At 31.9% G+C, this 26194-nt stretch overlaps 2 pseudogenes; one reads left to right on the top strand and one right to left on the bottom strand.

Annotated features, from left to right (window-relative positions):
* The first annotated feature begins 6612 nt into the window (after positions 1-6612).
* On the top strand, positions 6613-7176 carry LOC143059410 (uncharacterized; annotated as a pseudogene).
* A 2077-nt stretch (positions 7177-9253) lies between these two features.
* On the bottom strand, positions 9254-11533 carry LOC143059409 (uncharacterized; annotated as a pseudogene).
* Positions 11534-26194: the final 14661 nt, after the last annotated feature.

The raw sequence follows: 26194 nt of genomic DNA, 5'->3' as shown, positions 1-26194 counted from the left end.
TTTTCAATGATGTTTACATTTTAAAGTCATCTGTGGCCAACACGAATTTATTGTTTTGAATGTGTTTTGTATTATATGATAAAGTAACAACTACAAAAGGTAATAAATAAAATTTGTAATGAAATACAAATGTTTAATTTTTTTCTGAATTGTTTATACCCTCGAGCCTCCTTAAAGACTTAAATAACAATAAAAATAGTTTTGACCGAAGAAGTCTGCAGTCTCCATACGAGAGTTATTTCCCCTTTTATATTTTAACAAAGAAAAATTTATATTTAACTTGTAAAGCATAAGTGATAGAGACATTGTATCCTTTGATTTGAGGTCCTTCGTCCAAAACAAGGAAAATGAGGTCATGGCAAAAGGGCAATGTCATGTTCTAATTTTAAATATTAGCTTATTTAATCTATTTTTAGAAACCGTATAAAATATTGACAAATAATTTTACCTAAATTGTTAGTTGAAAATCCTAAAACACATGAATGTTTGTTGATAGAGTGTGTAGATATTAAATGGAAGTTTAAGTCCCTGATATATTTAGAATTATGCGTAAAGTTATATAACTCATCAACAATATATTATATAGACCTAAGCTTTTTTGATTTGATCTTCTTGGTTTATGACCTTAAAACTGAAGTCAAGGTCAAAGGAAAATGTTACCTTCTAGATGTTGACCTTTGCTTTAAATTCATATTTATTCATCACAAACCCATAGGACCTTGAGCATTAGTTACAACCCATATGACCTTGCAATTTCAAAACGGAAGTCTCCTTTTTTAAACCGAAAGTAGCTATTTCTTGTACTTATATCATTTAAGAGTATATATTTTCGAAAGTAGGGTTAAACTAAATATAAAATAATACTAGAAATGTTATTTTGTCAGACTGGAAGTCACACATTATCTCCCTTATTTCAAATAAAGATGTATAGAAACCATATACTTTTTGAATCGGCAAAAATTTAGCTATCAATTAACACTAGAACTGACATTTTGAACCGAATATAAACATTTGTATATCCAAATATATTGTAAGAGTTGAAAGACTTTCGATTGTTCTCTGAACATTTAGTTTTTAATTATGATTATATTGTCTTCCCCCAAACCTGATCGGTAAATTTTACGTTAAGATTTCTACTTTTGCTTTTACCTCATATGAATAAAGCCATGGCATTTTTTGTTTTAGGTTTTAAGATATTTAAACTTAAAACAGCTATCCGGAAATGGCCTTGTTTAAACCGGAAGAAACTATTTTGCACTTGTTTAGAACCATATATTTTTGAAATCCGTGTCAAGTAAACATTGATATTATACCGGAAGTAACATTTTTCAAACCGGAAATTATCTCCCTGATTAAGTAAACTATTTTATCGAAACAATATTTTTTTGGAACCAGCAAACTATAAGCTATCATTTGACGCTGGAAATCACATTTAAAACCAAATTTAAAATAGGTCTTTACGGGTGGAAATACTTTCAATTTTTAATTTTTTTAATTTCTAGAAACATTTACTCTGAAGGTCATTCAAAGCATGTTTACTGTACTTTTGTACATTTGTTAATAAGAGACCATGTTTTAACTATCTTTCGACATATCTGTTTCTGTATAATTTGTGAGACCCAAGATGTTTGCATGAACTAAGAAAATTCGAAGAGATGCGTTCTGTGACTCAAAAGAACCAATTCCACTTGATTTAATTTCCGTCTAACCACTGATTTCTTCATTCGACTACAATTTGCTAGCACAATTGAGCATAATAATATATTATGTAAATAATCTCACATATTGTAACTTATTTAAGTCAGCAGGTCAGTGCTTTGCCCATGTTTTGTATTCATCTACTCGAATTATGAATAGTGAAAGTCAGTTGGTGTCTTCCAATTCTATACTTTTACTATAATGTGACCTATTATATAAATAGTTTGGTTGTTTCTGTATAAGAAAAGCAAACAAGGTCCATTACATTACATTATTTCAAGTAATGTTAAAATAACGCATCTACGACCTCCGGTAACAATGCAGATTAACTCGATTGCTTCGAAGGTTGTAAGCAGTGTCTGATTTACAAGTACCGTCCGTCATTTTACTAAAAGCAAATAAAACTTTGAATTAAAAAATGTAATGCAAATCGTCCAATAGTAGTGTTTCGGGTTAGTCGACCTCTCGTGTGTGGAGGTGTGATATAGTCCAGTCGAATTGTGAAACAATTGCTCAGATTGTGGTAAAAGCATCAAACTTTGCAGAGTGTTAGTTGAGGTCATAACTAACATTTTTAGCTATGGACCCAATTCAGAAAATCAAAATGGCGGCTCTGGGCGGCCATTTTGAAATCATGTCCAAAAAAATAATAAAAATAATTAGAAAAAATATGAAAAATATATTTCTTTACCAATTTTGATAAACTTTCGTATTTCTTATGACAAAGAATATCAACTGAGGACTATTGAAGTATTTATTGGCCATCTTGAATGGTGGCCATTTTGGAAACGTAAATTTCCAATATATCATTATTCGCTGTCCTAAATTGTTTTTTGAATTAATACTAAGTTTTATTTTTGCATTTATAACTAGTTTTGCTAATCATTTACTTATGACTGTAATTATAGGATATATTCACCAAGTGCTCAAATAAGCCATGCGTATGTAAACATGGTTAACAAATAAATGTATGTAAAGAAATACGTAAATTCTTTTAATTGCAGTTCAGCATATAGGGCTTATAAAAATTAGTTACTTTTTTACCACCAAAAAATGTGTATATATATACAATATGAGTTATGACCACTGTATGTTGAAAAGGAAAACTGCGTAGCTATTAAAATCACGGAGGCTGAAAAAAACAATAAAAAAAATAGACTGGAAAGAATTCCGTAACGCGAAGAGAGGACACGTGAGGATTTACAATGCCAGGCAAATACAAAAAGAGCAGACATAGACATTTGAGCTGGTAATCAGTCATTTGTTGTAAGCATACAACTGTTCCAAGTTGATAAAGGCCATGTAATGGGAGAATCACAAGGCAAAAGGTACTAATCCTTTCAAGGCAAATCTTAAGATCAAAATATATTTTGTCAGGAAAAACGAAAAAAGTCTAAGATGAGTCACGGATTGAAAAAACCAGTAAAATAACCAGCCACAGATGTGATGAATCAACAAGAACAATGACTGCAGGATGTTTTGTTTTTCTTTCTTTTTTGTTGAGGTATCTGACTATCATTCATCATGCAGCATCGACAATTATGACCGACAATAGTGTACGTTACTGTCACTTGAACTACTAACCATTGTTCTTTTTGCCAGACTTAGTGCTGGAGATTAATATTTCAGGAGCAGATAACATGCTAAATGTTTGTTAAAACTGCACGACAAGACAGTTAGACAGAATTCGAGACACAGAAAGAAAGTCAAGAATCTGTTATCGATGGAATGGGCCTCGCCAAAATGATAGAAAACAGGGACGGCTCACAGTCTGGAATTGTTTTAATATTTGAAATTGATGATATCTGTAAATTGTACAGTAAATGTTCTTAGTAAATATGAGTTGTCATGAACGGAATGATTAATACAACACTTCTAAATATTGAAACCTAGCTGCCATATATGATATGCAAGCACACATGAATGGTTGCGTCTTTCTCCGGATTCTTAACGAATATGTTGGGGAAGTTATGAAACAGGCCATGTCTTTTAGTCGTGATGGTGAAGGCCTCTTCATAGTCAAAGTAACTAGAATAGTTTGAAGAGTTAGGCTTGCTACTATAAAAAGGTTTACAGGGACATTCAATGTAGTCTTTCAAAATGAATCAGTTCCACAATCTTTGAGACATCTTACTCTCTATCTGAGGACTGATAAGTTGGTGTTGTATCCTTTCGACTACGAGTTGCACAATTGAACTATTATAGCTAAGAAATAGTATGTTTGTCTGCCACTCAACGATATAACTGGACTGTGTCGTGATGTTTAGCCATAATGTATCATTCTTACATAGGAAACTTATGTCTGTTGAACTGAGTCGTGTCACCAGCGTTTACTGAGTGTCCCTGTAAAGCTATTTTTAGTATCAAGCATATATATTTTGCCTGCTATGGCTATGGTGATGCCTTTTTTTACCATTTTATTAATAGGTCTATTTTAGAGCGTCACGAATACCTTTGTTGAAAATCTAGAGAACTAATTTATCTTGCTTGTATGCTTGCTATGGCAGCAACATTCCAATTTTGTTAACAGCGTTGTATCAGTTCTTCCTTCCATGATAACTCCAAGTTGTTCCAGGCGTTAACTGTACAATTTAGCGTGATCTGCAAACTTGGATATTAGTACAATACCTTTCCAGACTGTGTGCCATCAATGTATTTTATTATTTTGGAAAGCACAGCTTCAAGGATAAAATATTCCTGGCTTTCTTTCTGGTTTTGTACTCTCTGATTTGCTATGTTGTCAAGTTTTATCAATCATCAAGCAGGATATTAGTGAGTTGACATCTTCAGCTCTTACTTTGGCTAGGGGAATATGTCTTGTAATACAGGTGCACAGTCATGCCCTATTTTTGTCGATTTGAAAATGTCTATGTATCATGGAGATCTTCAGATACATCACCACAGAAAAAATACACTGCAGTTATTGATTTTGTTGATCCAGTATCACCTGACAGTGTCTGGTTACTTATTGTTTTCTTTCAATTGGCAACTTATCTAGTATGTTTTCCCTTTTACTGATGAAATATTTTGAGATCTGAACATTTGTTTGACATGATTTGTGACATTATGCCTTGTGATTCTGGAGTACTTCTGCAGTTTCATAGCCCTCATTCAACTGTTTCGAATTGAGCGAAAGGAAAAGCATTTCAAAACCCAACATCTTCATATGTTTGCATCAAAAGAGTGATTGCCAGCTCAAATGTATATGTCTGTTCCATTTGTATCTGCTTGGCATTGCAAACCCTCACATGTCCTCTCTTGCTGTTTCACACATTCATTCCAGTCTAATCGCCCATAATGTTCTTCTGATATCTAGCCCCAGGGTTTTCGAAATCTACAATTTTGATCTTTTCCAACAAAAACTTTCGGTCATAAATTATATCATATATACGTAATTTCTGTTTTAAAAAGTTACTTAGGCCAACATGTAAGTAACAAAAATTCTGATACTGATATCTTTATTTTGTAAACATGTGCATGCCTTATCTGACTTCTTTGTGAATTTCAAATATAGATTAGTAAAAAATGTATGAACGCAAACAGTGAATTAATAAGATTAGCGAATAATGATATATTGGAAAATCATGTTTTCAAAATGGCCATCATTCAAGATGGCTACCCCAAAAAAATCAATATATATGAAGTTCTCAGATGACAGGCCTAATCATCTGTGATGAATATACCATGCATATGACTATATAATAACTTCCTGCAGTAAGCGCTCAACTTATACATGTTATAAGTCAAAGTGAACACGGTTTCTAAGGAAATGCAAATGTGTAAAGGCAGTATTAAGTAGTACTACGATATGTAGATGTGGATGACAATTGATGTGATCGAATTTGATAGACAGAATGTGGTTTGGCAAAACATGTACATGTATTGTTAGATATTTTTAACGTCAAATGAAAACATTTGAGTAATTGATGTTCGTTTAACATTATATAATATATTGAAAACAACAAGTTATTAATTTCTTGCGTCCGAAGCGCTTTTCTGGATATACCTTCATCAGGAACGCTCAAAGCCAAACATTTGAAATCCGAAGATGTATAAGTACCGAAACCGTTGAAGAGCTGTATGTCAAAAATACCAAAAATATATAGCCAAATTATGAAATTCATTATGTCTGCAATCAAGGTTTTTGAAAGTTGTTTCAAATGAACAATATCAACAAAACGAATTATCCTGTAATCAGACAATTATTATAAACGACAGGTATACACATATTTTCTTGCTTTATTTGTACCTGTAAAATAAAATTCTCCTGTTATTCTATGTTGAACGAATATTGCTTTTAGAGTAATAGATCATTTTATGATCTTCTTCGTGGTCCGCGTTTAAATACTGTTATACCCGATACGAAAAAGAAGAATAACTCGGGGAGGGGGGTATGCTAACTTTTTTTCCTGTTTATATAGCTCAAACAAATACATTTTTATATCTTCGACAAAAAAAAAATGCATTTTTTTTTTATTTTTATCGAAAAATGACTACATATTTTGGCTTAAGATATCTAGATTTTTCAAGATGGCCGCCATTCAATATGGGTAATATTTCCAAAACTTTTGTTCAACAAGACAATTGAAATCAGCACTGTTGGTCTATTAACCAGGTTTCATGTCAATATCTTCTCTACTATCATTTTCATCGTGTTTTTTTTATTAATCTACAGAGATCAAACGGCCGCCATTTTAAAATGGCCGCCTCGTCCACAAATTTCGACTCTCAGAGTGGGTCCATAGCTTAAAATGTTGCCCATGACATATACTATAACTATGCCAAATTTCATGCTTTTACCACAATCTGAGCAATTTTGTCAAAAATCTGCACAAATCGACTTGACTAATAAGCATAGCTGACGTAGAAAAATTCCACTGCGTTACTTCCGGTTTTGTTTTGTTAATGTCAATAATGTTGGCTGCAATTGATATTAATGTTTCCCAGTTCGAAAGAATACACGTACCGGATCTCAAGACATTCCTAACATAACGAAGAATAACATGTAGTCTTTATGGGAAGCAGCAGCTGGTTAGGCTATGTGAAATTGCTGTTTAAATCTAAGTTGAAAGTTACGCATACACAGGACGACTACAAAGATATGGACTCGTTTCGTAGAACAGTGGAGGGGAATGGGCTAAATATGTTTTACCATAAATTACAACGGTGCTTAACTGGAAATCTGATTTGCGGGATTTGCCTTTGATAGAATCATACGACATTTTGATCTATCTGATGAAAGTTGGTCACTGGAATGAGACACGTTTATCAAATTACAGGAGAGATAATGGATTTAATTTATATACAACCAATCACATTCATGATGTTAAATTGCACAGAGTCATAAACACTGAATATTTCTATGTGAGAGCAGCATGTGTTCCCGAGACAAGGCAGTCAGAAAACCCCCACAACCCCTAGGTTATTGTTGGAACAGAAGGTCATTTCAGAAGTGTTGGATGTACTTGTGTTATGTAAGTTGATTAGTCGTAAGCTTACATTAAAAAGCTGGTATAATATATATCAAGGACGGCATTCAACTTACCAATATTTTTTTTAATTACCTCTATAAAATTATTAGAAATTAACAAAATCATGTGCAGCTTTAATTTCATTTCTTTATATCAATACAAAATACATATACCTCTGTAAATTGAACATCACATGCTTATTTTAAAGCCATATTCATGCTACATGTAGGTTCAGTGTTGAAGGCTGTTCTTTGACCTTTATTCAAATTGTGACTTGTATGAAGAGTTGTCTCATGGGCAGATGCACTAATTCCGCATCTTATTTTTTATAAAGATGTTGATTGACTAGAAATTTTGATACTAGAAATCTGACTTGATAAATATATTGTTAGCATGAAAACAAGCATTTAATTTGTATCTGGGTTAGAGAAATAATTAATACAGATTTTATCAAAATATATCCGAAAACTAACCATTACACTGATATCATATATGGGAAATGATTTGCAGTTAATTAAAAACAGCTTAGTTGACAATATAGAATACTATAAATTTAGTTCTTATATGTATTGTGTTGTTTTATTGCAAAAATACAGTATGATATATAATCGCAATAATTATTACTTGCATTTTTTTTTTCATATGAATTTAACAGGGTTTTTCTCAATATGGTAAAAATGTTGAATGCAATTTCAGCCTTCAATTACACAATGGCAAAAATAAATGCACCCAATAATTTATGAATTTACAGTTGTTATAATCCTACATGTAATATTGTAAATGTACATGAAGTGTATTTTTTCGGTGATAATGATACCTGCAAGCATATTACAGCTCTCCTGTTATAATAGATACATTTTCAAGTAGACACAGAGACAGAAATAAAGAAGTTGGTACTGATGTGCCATGTACCTGGGATCGAGCAAGAAAATTGTCAGAACCACTGACAATTAATAAAATAGATATTAGAAATAACCGTTCATCTTCTCTGCCAGTAGACCCGCTTTCTTCGAATTATACACCTTCGAAAGAATTAAAAATGGAAACAAAATGATATGGAAAAGCGTGTTTAAAATTTATGTAAAATAAATAAATCTGGTTTTTTTTTCACATATATTAGAAAATTCTAGTGACGAAAGTGACGGTGAAGTTGAAATCTCTACGTCCAAGAGACAGTTAGCTGATAAAAGCAAAGATAATGGTAGTACCTTTTTAGACTTTATTAAATTGTATCATGATGATGACATACACCAAATTCAGGCAAGAACAAGTGGGCAAGCTGAAAATCCGGAGTGTTTTTTTTTACAGAGTTGGAAGAATTACAGCATCTTTATTTCATTCTGTTTTACATTTTAAATTTGGAGATGAGAAAGACATTTTAAGAAATATTTTACAGCAAATCAACAAAATTAACACTTCAGCAATGGAATATGGAATTATCAATGAATCAATTACAAGACATTTATACTTTCATAATTATAAAAAAAAAAACATAAATGTGCTAAAATATCTTTATGTGGTCTTCATGTATCTAAAACTAATCCATCTTTAGGAGCATCACCTGATGGAATAATTAATTGTAAATGTTGTGGAAAAGGCTTGATTGAAATCAAATGTGGCTTTTGTTTTAAAGATTCAACTCCACAGGAAATAAGCAGACATACTGACAAAAAATATCACCTATGTTTCGATTAAAATCCAAATGTATGCCTCAAAAAAAGGTCGTCATGGTACACACAGATTCAGGGTCAAATGGGAGTGTGCAATATAAAATGGTGTGACTTTATTTTTTACACTAACAAATCTTTTATTTGTGAAAGAATTTACTTTGATGAGGAATTTTATGCTTCAATTGTTGACAAATGTGAGTTTTTTTCATAAAATATATTTAGAAAATACTATGCAATAAATAAAAGAATAAAACTGAACTTAAACTTTGTCACGTTCATGTTCTTCACGTACTTTGTTCTTTTTTTCAGAGTAAACAAGAAAAAAATCTTTCAGTTTGCATTTTATTTTGTTACTAGTGGCTTATCCAAGTTACAAATGAATCCATTGAACTTGACCATTTGATTGGCTAATGGTTAAAATGTAATGTCCATCATCTGATAAAACACACGAAACAGTTGTAGCCTTCGAATTGATCGTTCCACATGGATTCTATGTTTGGCAGTAGATTTAGTCTTAATAACATCTGCTGCAGAGAGTCGTTTCCCCTTTCCCCATTTACATTTCTTTGTAAATGGATGAATCACTAATGTTGCCCTACGATCAGTCAATAGATCACGAATAGTGAATCTCCTGTCAGCCATTATTTCGTCACCAAGTTTAATTGAGTCAATAAAGCCAATGTGCTCTGTGATGTATCTGTCTGAATTGTTACCTCCCCACAAATCAGAGATAAATGAAAATGCTCCTGATGGAGATATACAAACAAGACATTTGAAAGTGTTATGTAATTTGTACGAACTATATGTTCTACTTTGAACTGTAGGTAATTTTGGCTTTTGAATAAATATTTCTGTTCAGTGAATTAGTCCAGTAGTTTTGGAAAAACTGGTCTGAAATGATCTAGGCATATGCTTCCTAATGTTACGTCTTGATGGCCACTTAATGCAAGGTGTAAGAACCATATGCATTCGATTTATCCATGTGGTAAATATCTGAGATACACGAGATTCCGATACACTAAACAAATCACCCTAAAAAAACGATAATATTGCAAGACGTAGCTTCATTAAAGTAAGAATGTATTCATGGCATTTAGACAGTTTTCTCGGCGGTCTACTCTTGCATCTGTCTACACTCTGGTAGTTGACATCATCAGTAGACTGTTTACCTGACCAGTACTTCACTTTTGGTTCAGCTTCATCTAATACTTCTACAAAATAAATATACATAGTCATAACTTTAACTTTATTAAAATCTGACACTGATTTGACGATTTTTTAGTACATACATCTTTAAGTACAAAAAAGAAGATGTGATATGATTACCAAGGAGACAACTCTCTACAAGAGACCAGATGACACAGAAACTAATAACTACATACCGTCGCCATACAGCCTTCAACAATGAGCAAATTCCATACTGCATAGTTAGCTATAAAAGGGCCTAAAATTTCAATGCAAAACAATTCAAATTGAGCATAAATTTATGCTCTTCAACTCTCTATTGGCTTATTTGGCCTTACAATTATTTGATTCAAGCTTCACTGATTAGTGTTGCATAGACAAAATGCATGTGTTGTATAGAAAAATGTATATGACAGGTACCTTTCAATTATATATATATGTATACATTTTGTACAATTATTATTATAAAGTATGCTTACTAAAGTGCCCTTGCTGTAACAGTTGAATACAATTTTTCATGAGGTCAAGGTGAGATTAACCCACAAAGTCGGACATTTTATAAATTGTGACTTATATGTAGAGTTGTCTCATTGGCACTCATACCACATCTTCCTATATCTATGTTTATTGGACATTTTCCATCAAATTAAGTTAACATACTGTTAAAAGTAACGCAGACACAAACCATATTAAAAAAAATTTAAACCAATGTAAAATGAAAATCGGGTTGATTTCAACTAAAACTGACCAGATTGACATAATATAAATATACTACTTAAAATCATTCCATATATCAAATATAGTTGTACTATTCCTAAATTATCAGCAAATATACAAAAACAGCGCAATTTAAAACACACCAATTGCAATTTACCGTTAAAATAAGGTCAAGGTCTGAAAAATATGGTCAGACAAATATATGTCATACAATAAACCAAATTTAGTTCATCTATTCCTTATAATATGTAGATGAAATTAAAAAAAAATACCAACAACTAACAAACCATGAAAATTATGTCATGAAGGTCAAACAATTACTGTCGGACAGGAAATTCCACAATTCCTTACAAAATTTCCATACACTGTCACCAATATATATTTGTAATTGACTGAACACTTAAAGTATCTGAGAATTTTTTTTATTAGAAAATATATAAATTAAAACTTGGACAACTGCACTATGAAAACGAGGTTGCGTTTAAGGTTTACACATGTATGACAGATAGGAAGTGAAGCTCAAAACATAAGACATCTATATACAAAGTACATTGAATGAAACATCCACGTCTTTCACCTTTTGAAATTGTAATCTTTCAATGCAAGAGCTTTGGTCGTGTTGGTTTCCAGATCACCATAATGAAGTTAGGATTTTTGTTACCAAAGTCTAAATTAACATGTACATGCACAACACTTACCAAATATTCCAATTAGTTGAGATTTACATGGCACTCCGGTATACTTCTTTACACTTTCATCATTTTTTGTCACAATGTCTACCACTGCCTCCCTTTAAAGAACATCTCTGTTTTTTTCCAAACTGTTCAATCTGTCAATGTCATCACCTGTCAGTATTGTTTGACAAGCCTGGTCTTTGTATTCAGATGATTCAGAAATCCTGTTTAAGCTATATGCATGATCAATGGTAGGTGTTGGTGTTGGTAAAATAACTGAAAAATATGACAATATACACATAAAAACATGCCATAATACAACTCACTTAAAATAGAATATATATTAAAAAAAAACATGCGGTATGATTGCCAATAAGACAACTCTCCACAAAGGGTCCAAAATGACACAAAAATTAACAAATATAGGTCACTGTTCAGCCTTCAACAGTGAGCAAAGCCCATACTGCATACATGTAGTCAGGTATAAAAGGCCCCGAATTGACAATGTAAAACAATTCAGATGAGAAAACTTATGGCCTTATTTATTTGTACATGTGTAAATAATGTCTAATGTTAATGCTATTTTGTTTAAGTCGGCATAATAAGTTTTTAATTGGATACTTGTCTCACTGACAATTAAAAGTGACATGTAGTCATAGATGTTCCTTTGTGTTTGTAAAGATCAGAAACAAATCAGATTGATTTTTTTTGGGGGGGTTTAAGTTTTTGGTATTGAGTTTCACTAATTTTTTGCCAACAACTAAGGGTGCTTTCACTATCGCAATTCAACATCTCAGTAATACAATGTAGGTAGTGCTAAGATAAATTTGGTACAGTTTTGTTCCTCAACCACAAATACACAAATGTACAGTAGTATTATCATAAATAGAGATCTATGCAATACAAAATATATTAACAAGACATTATCTAGGTTTTTTTTATCTTGCTGTAAAATGCATGATTACACGTACACAAATATTTTTTTATTTATCATAATGTAGTATGTATTTTTACCTTCAGATAATAAGCACTGCCTTGTCTTTTCGTGAGCTGTCTTTACTGTAACTTCTTTAATTGCAGATGGTGGATACCTCACAATACATGTAGGATCTGAAAAAACCCATATATCATTGAATTATGTTTATATAATGTCATGTGTTTAATTTCATTAATGAAATTTCTATAATTTTTTTAACTTTATACAGAAATGTCATACATGTACCTGATTTTGACTTGAAGTAAATACAATTGAATGATACAATTGCAAATGAATAGTATTCATTTGCAATTGGTACCATTTTGAAACTTTTTTTCTGTTGCTGTTTATTCATTGTCAAGGAAGCGCGAAATAACCGGAAGTAAACATGTGGAAAAAAGTCAGTTGTCACGTGAATAAAAGTACTATAATATTCGAAAAACGTCCGAAACACTACTATTGGATGATACTATAGTTGTCACAATTCCTGACTAGTGATATTGTGGGTTCACTACGAAAACGTTATATTCAATTTTTAAATTTTTCCGTAGATGCGAAAATACTGTGCTTGTATTTGGTTCAATTAAAATACTATACACTTAGGAAACTTACATTTGATTTATTTAAGAGAGGGGGACTATTTGCAACAACAAAAAAAGCCTGATGATAATTTATGTAATATAAAGTCAGAATAAACTATTAAATAAAAGGCAGGACCTAATAGTGTGAAAGATAAAAAGGTATATATAGTATAGTTATAAAAAAACAGTTTGTTATATGCTTCGCAGGTCGCAATTTCAAAATAACCACATGGAATTCAGACAGTTATGGTTTTGTATTTTTTGCTTTGTTGCAAAAAGGATACTGGACAGGTGCAACACAACTGGTAGAAATGGGCTATGTAAGTAATTTTGTTTCGCTAAAATAATAAAAGAAGTCAATAAAACTCATTTTAACTCATAACTGCATTATTTTGAAATAATATGAAAATTATTATTATCGTAATTTTAATGCGTTCATCTTGTCTTCCAATATATTTTTCAAACTTACGCGATCATTAATAATTAAAGGCGGGAAATAGGGGGTCCGTAAACATGTTAATAACACCTCGATTTTGGCAAAAACAGTTAACAAAAAAATGCAAAAAAAAATGCAGATAAAAGAGGGACGAAAGATACCAAAGGGACAGTCAAACTCATAAATCCAAAACAAACTGACAACGCCATGGCTAAAAATGAAAAAGACAAACAGAAAAACAATAGTACACATGACACAACATAGAAAACTAAAGAATAAACAACACGAACACCACCAAAAACTAGGGGTGATCTCAGGTGCTCCGGAAGGGTAAGCAGATCCTGCTTCACATGTGGCACCCGTCGTGTTGCTTATGTGATTACAAATCCGGTAAATAGTCTAATTCGGTAGGTCACAATCATGAAAGGGAAGGGATTGTAGTTACGACGTAAAGAACATATCCGATATGATTTGTGAAACGGTTATTCCATAACGGTCAACCAACTAGTTAACAGTTAACAAAGTGGGCCGAAAACATTTAACAGCTTAAATTTACCTCAAATAACAGTTAACAACACCTTGAAAAGGGCCATAACAGGTTAACACAAAAAGGTATTGCCCCCCCCCCCCCCCCTCATTAATCAAAACTAATTTGTGTAAATTTTCATTTTGAAAAGGATAACTTGATTCTCACTAATCTTACATATCAGACATATATCAGGATAACTGCAAGTTTGAAAAGTAAATCAGCGGTTTTTTGAACTTTTAAATTGTGTGTCAAAATGTTTTTGTAACCATGACTGTGGGAATGTTCATTAACTGTGGGACTGTTTTTTTTATCTGTTTTCTAATCACACTTGCCCTTCTAGGCTGTTTCCTTTAAACCCATGAACCAATTGGACTAACGCGACTCAAATTGCTTTGTAATACTATTTCGACATGATTAGAGGATCGATCCTATATAATCCAAACAAAGGTTAATAATAATAATATTACCGACTGTGCAGTGAAGAAGCTTAAATAGGATTTCGTTTTAGCTTCTATTTTATTTTATAGATAATTAAAACGATTGCATTTCTTTGTTTTGTCAAACAAAAAACACCTACACATCGTTTTTGTAAGATTCTGCATTGTGTATGATTAAATTACCGATGATGTAGTTAACTTTTATTCATGCAGATTGGAATTCATGATATACTCTTCGGTTGTGTCTTATTGGAAGAAGAAGACAACGATTGGAAAACAACACAGCTCTTGAAGGAAGAAATACAGCGTTTAAAAAAGTAATATTAAAACAAAATAATACACAACAGCAAGTGAAACATATTGTGAAATGTATTGAAGTGTTACCTGGGTATGATTATGAATACGACTAGAGTTAAATCCCACATATATTATTTTTCAAATCTGATATATATGCAAATCAGTTATAATTTTAAATGACAATTGGCCGATGTTTCATTGACCTTCCAAAACTATGATCTTAAAGTTTAATTGACGATATAGATAAAACAAGATCGGTCTTATATTTCGTCTGTTTACTTAAGAGCAATTCTCTGTATCCACTAACCTTTTTATATAGGGGGCCGGCACGCATAATCACCGGTTTTATGAAACTGAGCCAAAACATGTTATCATATAATAAAGTAAGAAAAATTCCCACTAAAATGTTGCTAGGCCATGTGAATGAGATTTCCCTCAATGTTTTAGGAATTTAGCATAGAAAAAACAAGTACGTTGCAGTCATTCGTTATCAAAACCAGGTTTTATTTAATGATACTTATCAATATTTTTCAAAAACCTAAACCTTAACAAACAAGATAGTAATGTCATATATAAAACATAGTTTGGCTGAATATTGTCATAACCGCAGATACAGAGGTCATTTTTATGCCCCACCTACGATAGTAGAGGGGCATTATGTTTTCTGGTCTGTGCCTGCGTTCGTCCGTCCGTCCGTCTGTGGGTCCGTTCGCTTCAGGTTAAAGTTTTTGGTCAAGGTAGTTTTTGAAGAAGTTGAAGTCTAATCAACTTTAAACTAAGTATACATGTTCCCTATGAGATGATCTTTCTAATTTTAATTCCAAATTAAAGTTTTGACCCTTATTTCACGGTCCACTGAACATAGTATGAACAAAATAGACATTTTTGCATCCACCTCTATTTAAAACGTGGTTATCAATGAAAAGTGTCAATGTTTCTAATAAAAAAATTATAACAAAATGTTTGGGAAATTGGTTGCTATGGAAACAAAAATATGTCATTTTTGCCTTTTTACCTCTAAATTAATAATAATAATCTTTTATTCGTAATCAATACAGAATATAAATATTACAAATATTCAATTACATCAGTGAAATATATTAACATTTAAACAATTAGTCAGATAATCATATAAGTAAGTATACCCATATAACAGTACAGCAGAGTATGATAAAACTTAACACATATTTAGCATTTATAATGATGAAACTAATTACGTGCCTTCTCGGCCAGAAATAAAAACTTTCCTAAATTGTTAAGTTCCTTTACATTATGAACAGATAGCAGTTGTAGGAGTTTAAAATTCGAAGGTTTTCTCCAATAATATGGTTTGATAAATTTCTTTCGAAGTTCATTATACTTTTCACATACTTAAATAAAATGATATTCATCTTCAATTACTTGTTTATCACACATATTACAAAGTCTCAGATGTCTCTCAATATTGTAAAATCGACCAGTTTCTATATTAAAACAGTGAGAAGATATGCGATATTTACAAATAAATGGTTTATAAATATAATTTACAGCATGATCTAAATAAAATTGTAACATGTTGGGGTCAAATACATATCTATACAACATACATTTGGGCGAGTCTTCAAAAAATGAGTTCATTTCACTATGAAAGCTACCCTTTACTCTATCTTTGAATTCACTTAAGAACAAATCCACATTTTTTACACCCTGATATAACCATACATCCTGGAACCTATACATGTATAATATGTCTCTTATTCGACAGGCCCAGTTATATTTGTCGTTTGGTTTTTTATTACATCTCTCGAGCATTTCTTCATAACAACATTTAAGAATACAGTTATCAGTACATGTACATACTAACTTAAACCAATATTTTAACATTCGACAATATCTTTCTATAAACATAGCGTATCGTCCCAACTCACAATAAACCATATAATTGACAGTAGATGCTTTCACCTTTAATATACGTTTTAAAAATTTCATTTGAACTTGTTCAATATCATCACATTTGTGATTTCCCCAAACTTCACAACTATAATTCAAAATACTTCCTACATACGTGTCAAACAATGACAGCATAGTTTCAAAATTAAAACAGTCACCCTGCAATTTACTATACAGACTAAATAATGATTTACGCCCTTGGTTTGCTAATGATTTTTGAGTATATGTAAAACAACCAGTATATCTAAATAAAATACCCAGATATACAAATGCATCACACATATCTATTGAATTTCCATTTAAATACCATCTCTCATTTGCTTTAACTTGTCCTCTGTTTCTGAATACAACAATTTTTGTTTTTAAACAATTAATAAATCAATTGTACTTATTAGAATAGACATTTAAACAATTAATTATCTTTTGTAAATCTTCAATATTTTCGCTGAAAAATAGTGTGTCATCTGCATACATAAGTAAATACAAGTTCAACATTTTTGACTCATAAGGTTGACATCCTTGACTAATAAGCTCTATTTCCATGTCATTTACGTACAATGAATATAAAAATGGGGATAATGATTCCCCCTGCATTAAACCATCAAGCTACCATCAAATTTTACACAACATTTAAGTTTTGAATACATAGATTTTAATACATTTAATAGTTTACAAGTTACACCTAACCTTATAAGTCGTAACCATAATTTCATATGTGTGACACTGTCATACGCCGTTTTATAGTCTACAAAACTACAATAGAATCTTTTACCAGATTTCAAAGATTTTTAAATTAAAGAATTGAGAGCGAAGATGGCGTTAGTAGTACCATAACCGGGTCGGAAGCCAAACTGGGCATCTGTTAGTACATCATGGTTTCTACTCCATTTAGTAAGTCGAGCGTTGATGAGAGTTGTTAACAGCTTTCCAATATGGGACATAAGAGATATTCCACGAAAGTTTCCAGGCTGATTAACGTTACCTTTTTTGAATACAGGGATAATAATACTTTTTACCCACAATTCAGGAAAATCACCATTTGTAAGAATACAGTTAAATATTTTACACAACACAGGTTTAATGAAATTTTTACTCATAATAATGTACTCGTTCATCATATTATCGTATCCTGTAGATTTGTCTCGTTTTAACTTTTAAATACAATCATCAAGTTCTTTTTCCGTAAATGGAGAATCAAGCTCATCGAACACAGTCCCTGTATTTTCTGTTCTTCAAACTGCTCTAAAGATATATAAGGATGTACAACCTTTTTACGTTTCTTTAATTTCCTATATAATTGTTTCGGATAGGTCCTTTTTAACGATGCTATCATGTTACCTCTTTGATTCTTATATTGTCTTTTCAGTTTATTTTCAAGCCACTTATATTTCTGTTTTGCTAAATTAAGACTGATTCTATTTTCATTGGACCGATACTTATTAAAAGTTCCTAGTGCTTGTTGGTAAGCATTATATGAGTTTTTACATTCATCTGTAAACCAGGGTTTATCCGTTGTGGTTTTAAATTGTTTATAATCATCAGTACATACATCACAGTATTTTTTATGTCTAATTTCTGACTTTGTAAACTGTTCAAAAATATCAGACAAAAGTTTATTTAATTCATCCACGCAGATAGTTGTGCAACTATTTTCGTCTATATTGGTCAACATATCCTCAAACTGCTGGGCGTTAGACAACAAACTGTCTCTGACGTCATCTTTGCACTCGTTTCTCCATTTAAAAGTGTTATAAACATGATTACTACATGAGCATTGATCTTTGATCAAATTTACAGTGCTGTCCCTAAGGTAAAATTGAACTGACAATGGAGCGTGACATGAAAAACTGGTAAACATTCCTACGTTAAAACTCTTTACAATCTTAAACATATTCTCAGATAATAATAAATAGTCAATAACACTACAACCATTTTTATTATTAAAAGTTATTTTACTACTATCTACTAATAATTGAATTTTGAAAGGAAATGTAATAGAACGAGACATACTATACATTGAGAAAATCTTCAGGACGATTTAAACCGCTATTTATTAACATATGAAAAACAAAGAGTAAAGGTCATGTCAAAAGTGCTTAGCAACCACCCTTATTTTATAAAAAAAAAGTACTTAGCAACCATACATGATTTCATTCAGGACCATATAAACTATTACATAGACCTAACTTTAAAGGTCTCTGGGGTGTTATCTCATTATAATAGTTGTAAACAATCATTCATTTTAAGTGTAAAAAAGGCCTGGCAACCATTTATTTATATAAGAAAAATGCCTAGCAACCATCTATTTATATTGAAAAAATGCATAGCAACCATTTAATTATTTAGAAAAACTGCGCAGCAACAGTATATTGTAGGTTTCATTGGGACAAAAATCAGAATATTTTTTTTTATTAAGAACACATGTCTAATGCAGAGTAGTAAATAATATCAGGTATGTAGCAAATTTAATTTCATGAGACTGATAACACATAATTATATACGAAAATTAAAAAGATGTCGTCTGATGAGACAACTCTCCAAAAGACAACCAAATGTTCTTTTAAGACAGGTCTTTTGAATCTACAAGAAGAAGAGAAAAGGAATATAACTGCTAAGAAGTCGACCAGTCTATTTCTTTGGTTGGGGTTGGCGAGCAGAGAAGTTATGCATAGACAAAATATTCATTTTCACTCGTTATAAGGCTTGATTATTTATTTCAAATTATTCGTCGATTTTTTTTTTTTTTTTCATTGCGTACAAACCGTTTTTGTATTTTAAATAGTTTTTGGCTGATGTGCAAATAAATGTACAGACAATTGTTTTTTAACATATTTTGGGCAATATTATATATCTTCAGATCAAAACACTATCACATTAATTTCATTAAACTTCCATTATCCGGCCCATAACAAAATATAAAATGGCCTTTCCTTACTAGTAAAACTACCGTGTATCCGCTCATTGCTATGTTTGTATATCAACAGTGGAAGATGAAAAAAAAACATTGAAAAAGTACGTTGTGTGTTTAGAAAAAGTTGTTTTAATAGAGTCATCGTTACACATGACAATGGGCTTGTCGTCGTTAACTTAAAAAAAACTCTCCTTGAAATTAGTAGTCGAGATTATTACAAATTTGCTTAAAAAGTAAACTCTTACGCTATTTATTAGAAAGTAGAAAGCGTGTGTTAGATAAATATGAGTCGTCTTTGACAACACAGTGAAACACGCGTCAGGAAATTGAGTCATTATGTCATGCAAAAATACTAAAATTTTAGCATTTGTGCTAATTGTAAGATTTTTTTTTCTTAAATGGAAGTGGTAGCACTTACATATATAAATGTTGAGACTGAACATGAATTCGGCTACTTCCCTTTTAGACTAAAAACTAAAAATGAAATGTAATTGCAAATTTGATAGATTTTTATTTATGAACTTGAGCTATAGCATTTGTAATGACCAAATCAGTTCAAATCTTTAAAACAAACTGATTGATTCAAGTAAAGTACACACTTAGATGTCTAAGATGTAAATTTTTTAGCAAAATTATCTTTTAACCGGACTTCTCCTCAAACCAGATTTGGACACAATCTTCATTAGAGAATGTACTTTAAAAATGTATCCCATGATGGCTTACATGGCTAAAATATAATATAGGAATGCATTGCAAGTGAAATTATTATAAATAGAAAACCCTGAAAGGACCTTTAGTATTCCGAGTGAAGGGGTCTACCAATTACCTATTTACAGGGGAGTTTCTGGCCTAAAAAGATGAATGTTAACCTTTGTATGCCCCACTGAAGCAGACATGACACTAAGTTTTACCCTTGTCCATCTGTATGTCCGTCCGTACGTCTGTCCGTATATACATCCCGAACGTTGGTTTCCGTTCTCTAACTTAAATGGAAGTGGTAGCACTTACATATATAAATGTTGAGACTGAACATGAATTCGGCTACTTCCCTTTTAGACTAAAAACTAAAAATGAAATGTAATTGCAAATTTGATAGATTTTTATTTATGAACTTGAGCTATAGCATTTGTAATGACCAAATCAGTTCAAATCTTTAAAACAAACTGATTGATTCAAGTAAAGTACACACTTAGATGTCTAAGATGTAAATTTTTTAGCAAAATTATCTTTTAACCGGACTTCTCCTCAAACCAGATTTGGACACAATCTTCATTAGAGAATGTACTTTAAAAATGTATCCCATGATGGCTTACATGGCTAAAATATAATATAGGAATGCATTGCAAGTGAAATTATTATAAATAGAAAACCCTGAAAGGACCTTTAGTATTCCGAGTGAAGGGGTCTACCAATTACCTATTTACAAAGGGAGTTTCTGGCCTAAAAAGATGAATGTTAACCTTTGTATGCCCCACTGAAGCAGACATGACACTAAGTTTTACCCTTGTCCATCTGTATGTCCGTCCGTACGTCTGTCCGTATATACATCCCGAACGTTGGTTTCCGTTCTCTAACTTTAGTTTGCCTCAACCAAATGATATGAAACTTATCCATAATGCTTATTACCTCAAAACACAGTTCAAGTTCGAAATTGAGCGAGGTAAACCTTACAGTTTTGGAGTTGTGTCCCTTTATAAACTAAAAAAATGCTGAATTTTTCATTATCGTTCTCTATTTTGACTTTGCCTCAGCCAAATGTTGAATCAAAGAGCAGATTGCTCTGAGGGATATGATTGCCATTGTTTTCATTGACGCATGTATACATGCAGCTGGATGATATTATTTTCAAAACTAATTCATGTGCACATGTAAAATGTAATTTACGAAATCTGAATACTTACAAAATAGCAAATCCCGGATACAAGTATAACAGTATGAACAATGTTCTTATTGTGTTTATTTTTGTATATCAATTCCAAGTTTACTTTCCACAGCAGTCACTGAGACTCAGACTTAGAGAAGGTATTTCACTTCGTATCTTACCACCTATAATTTTTCCTTCGTTAATAATATTCTAGGAGGAACCCCATTCCTAACTCTAAACAAGAACATAGTGAGCAGTGGTCGTTACAGACCTCAGAGTTACAGACAAACATTCACCTAATCTGTTCCGATCAATGAGATAATTTAGGTCGTCAATCAATGGCCACAACCACACTGTTTTGCATATGATTCTAAATATACGTTTTGATCGAGGACAATATCGTTCATGATTCTTCTATATACTTATATTTACCAACCTATATACAATTTTTAAATCTAAAATGTAAAAGTGCAACAACACTATCTACACACTTTAGATTTAGCATCGTACATATCCCCATTTTTACTAAGGACGAAACAAGCAATGTTTATTTTTTTTTTTTCATTCAGGAAAACACTTATTGTTATAAAATATTATTCTATTATTCTCCCGGGCGCTTTTTTTTTTCTTCCTCGGGCGTTTTTTTTCTTTTCCCGGGCGCTCTCGTGCGCTCCCAAACGCTTTTTAGTAGGACCGATCTAATCGTATTATTTATTTATCGTAGGACATGTAGAAAAAAATCCGTCATTTCGGATGAGTAGTTTTATGCATATCAGTCCAATGTTATCCTAACGTGTCGCGTTTAATTAATAAACAAGAATGACGAATAGCAGCACAAAAACAATTAAATGGTGGTGTCAAACTGGCAAATCCAATGTATCTGTGTTTTCCCTCAAAATCCTTGTATACGGAGCACTCAGAAGAGGTCTAGATAACTTCTATAATACGGAAAAATATATTAGAAAAAAATGAATAAATGATATGTTTTAGAAATTGTTATCACAATGACCGACATGCTTGAAATCCTGACTTGGATGCGCAGTTGCTTATTTTTTTTCTTTAATTTTACCCCACCCCTTTTTTTTTAGAAAATGGATATATTTCATAGAACAGACTACATACATTTTTTTGGTCAAATATGGTTCTTTAACTCCTACCATTGGTAGAGCCTTCAAACACCAAACCCTGGATCAGTGCATTTAGTATGTTATGATTATGACAGTAGACATGCAAAGAAATAACTAATGACCAGTGCATGATAGGATTTACATTTTTCTTTTGGTCAACCATCTTGCAGGGTCCACACGAGTTCACCTGTATGTGTGCCATTTGTTTTCTTAATTCCGTTTTTTATCAGCTATTGACTTGGTATCTTCTTATCAATAATGTGTGTGAAATTTAAATCTCATTTTGATTAGATACACATGTTAGTTTCTACCCGTTCTACTTTAAAAAAAGCCATTTGCCAATGTAATAAAAAGAATAACTAATCAAAGAATTCAAATAGGCTGCGTGCATTAGCAAATTAATGTGTTGTTCGGTCACTCGTTGAATATTTTTCTCTTTTTGAATTCTTCGATAATTTATTCTATAAATCTCATTTTAATTTCAATTGTACGTACATATGTATATATGTTTGTTAACTGGACAATATTTCTCGGTCTTAAAATCAATTATACGTACTTTTCTATGTTATACCAATATAGTAAAGAGTTAGACACTTTTGTTGTATGTTTATATCATTCGTTTTTTTAGACATTTAATTCTTCCATTAGTTCACTATTGTAGCCTAAACATATAGCCAAAAGGCTCGGTTTTAGTCTAAGAAAACAAGTTGAACCCCATCATGAGTTGAAACATCAATATATATAGTCTTAGATCTGTACTTTTTATCTTTTGTTGTAAGGGATGTATAAATACCCTGCCGGTCCGGTCTATGTTTTAGTTAGGGGTTTTTCTGTTTGTATCGATCTGATGAGATAAGCCATTTTCAACTGGTCTCTTTAGTTTTTTCATAAGGTTTGAGCGCTCACAAACATGTTTAAACCCGCCACATTATGTATGTGCCTGTCTTAAGTATGGAACCTGCAATTTAGTGGTTGTAATGGTCATAATTTTTGTTTTTCCCAATTGTTTGTTGTGAATTATGTCGTTATTTTTCTCAATTTAATTGTTTCACATTTTTGTTTATGTCGTGGTCTTTCATAATCGACTTAAAGGTATCGGTGTTTGCCTTTGTTGAAGGCCGTACTGTTACCTCTTATAGCTAACATCTACTTCATTTGAACCTTGGTGGAAAGTTGTCTCATTGGCAATCATACAACATCGCCTTATATTTAGAATCTTAGAAAAGGTAAGGAAATTGGAAATATATATCCACGTCATTTAATATAATTCATGCTAGTTCTTTATTACAGAAAATAACATGCAAAACATTAAACGTTTGAAGTTGAAAATTGTGTTAAAGCTTGTGGAAGAATATCTCAAGAACGTTTTGCGACACTCCCGGCAAGGACCAGTAATTCTGTAATTTTTTTGGCGGGAAAATATGAATGGCTTCTCATATTTAATCTTTTAGAAAAATCGATTTTTTACTAAAGAGTGTCCACCATGCACTTGCACTGCACTATTATCATAATAGTAGAATAGAATGATATACAAATGGATGAAAATTATATATACATGTAACTGTTATATTAATGATATATATAACAACAAACCAGTGCATACTCTGGGACGTTTATTAAATTAGTATAATAGTCCCAGGTATACTGATTTGTATCACATCAAAATAATAGTTATTACGGTGCGGTTGAATTTCTCGTCATTTATTCACCAAGTCATCCAATGTTCAGTACTTCAGTACTTTGATTAAGTTTGAAGTTTTCAGTTCAACATCGGTTCATGAATTTTTTGGGTGAAAATATGATTTTTGAAATATCAATTATTGCAACAACAGAAATCGTGTATTTGTCTTCAATAGTTTTGATAAAAACATAACACTTTGTAAACATAGGACCAATTGGCCTATTATTTCCCTATTACAGTGTATCCAATTTAATTATATACATTGCCTTATATTGTTTCTTGTGTTCGTCCGAAACCATGCATGAACTATTTGCCACTGGAGTCCAATCAAATCGTTTCCTTTGTTAACTAGTATATATAAATCGATTGAAGCTTGTTTATATCAAGTGACTAATTACATGTAACATTTGTTAATAAACTGTAGTACCAAAGCTCCTCTATGCACACAAGACATATTTTACTATTAATTATGGACTTCTGCCAGTAGTTATTTTATATCTATGTTAAACTTTGGTAATGTCTGTCCTCTTCCACCATAATACCACTCGATTTGTGTTAATAAGTTGAACAGTTAAGGTAGCACAATACAAAGATTTCATAACTCCAACTCCCAAGTTTTAAAATGCTGTAACTTTCTTATTAATGCTTGAAAATTTATAAAAGTGGTAGTTTTGGATAGCTAACATATTACTCTTTCAAATTAATGCAATGTTAGTATTATGCAACAATTATGTAACCAATCATAATAATAACTTTGTCTAAAATATTGTTCACCAAATTTCCAATTTCAAATGAAATTAGCTTCTGCATAGGTATTCCTAGAGAGTTGATTTTATTATATGTTGTTCCTATGGCCATTATCTACAAAAGGGTGTCTCAGATTTCAGATAGAATGTATAGAACAAATTGTACACCTAATTGAACATTATCTTCTTTTATGTGGTTAGGATGTTTACACTAATTACAGATTTATGAGAGAATGGAATCCCATAGGGACAATTTGAGACACCCTTTTGAAGCCCATGATGTGTTGATTAAGATTTCGTTAAACTTTTCTGTATAGTTAAAGAGATGATAGAGCTAAATTCATTCAAGTGAACTGACCGAAATTTTTGCCCTTATTACATAATAATTGATTACATAATGATTGCATAATAATAATATTGCATTCATATAAAAGATTAATCTTTTATCTATCTACATATACCTCTTTTATTATTTTTTATGCATTCATAAGAAAGTTACAGCATTTTGAAGGTTAGTGATTGGAAGTAAAAAAATCTTTGTATTGTGCTACCTTAAATTAAGTTTATTGTAAGTTTATTGACCAGACTCAAGCTAGCGAACAATAGGCCAGCGAACAATAAGATGCATCAAGCTAGCGAACAATAAGCCAGTGAACAATAAGGAAAACGCGCCAAACTGATCATGCCTAAAAACCGAAAACTTGCAATAACACGAAACGTACTTATAAATATGATGACAAATACATAAATATGATGACAAATACTTTCCAGTAGGAAGATGAAATGTAATTTCATTTTAACACAGACAAAGTTTAATTATTTATTCGTGTATTACGGAATCCGTGGAGATGTTCTTGGTTGGATAAGTGCATGGCTTACCAAACGAAATCAACGAGTCTGTGTAGATGGTGAAATGAGTGATATGAAAGCAGTACGTTCCGGTGTACCCCAGGGGACGGTCCTTGGACCCTTATGTTTCCTGCTGTACATCAACGACATACGCGATTCTATATCGCCATGTACCAGTCTACGACTGTTTGCTGACGACTCCCTTTTGTACAGAAGCGTCCACAACTCGGATACATGCTAGCAGATACAACAAGACCTTACGCAACTGGTAGAATGGGCAAGACGCTGGCAGATGACATTCCATCCAGCAAAATGTTTCATCCTTAGGGTAACCAGAAAACGCAACCCTGTTGTTCACAACTACCATATGATGGGACATTACCTGGAAACTGTTCAGCACTACCCATACCTCGGCT

The sequence above is a fragment of the Mytilus galloprovincialis genome, chromosome 14 (assembly GCF_965363235.1).
Source record: "Mytilus galloprovincialis chromosome 14, xbMytGall1.hap1.1, whole genome shotgun sequence".
NCBI lineage: Eukaryota > Metazoa > Mollusca > Bivalvia > Mytilida > Mytilidae > Mytilus > Mytilus galloprovincialis.
This window is presented reverse-complemented; position numbering and strand designations above follow the sequence as displayed.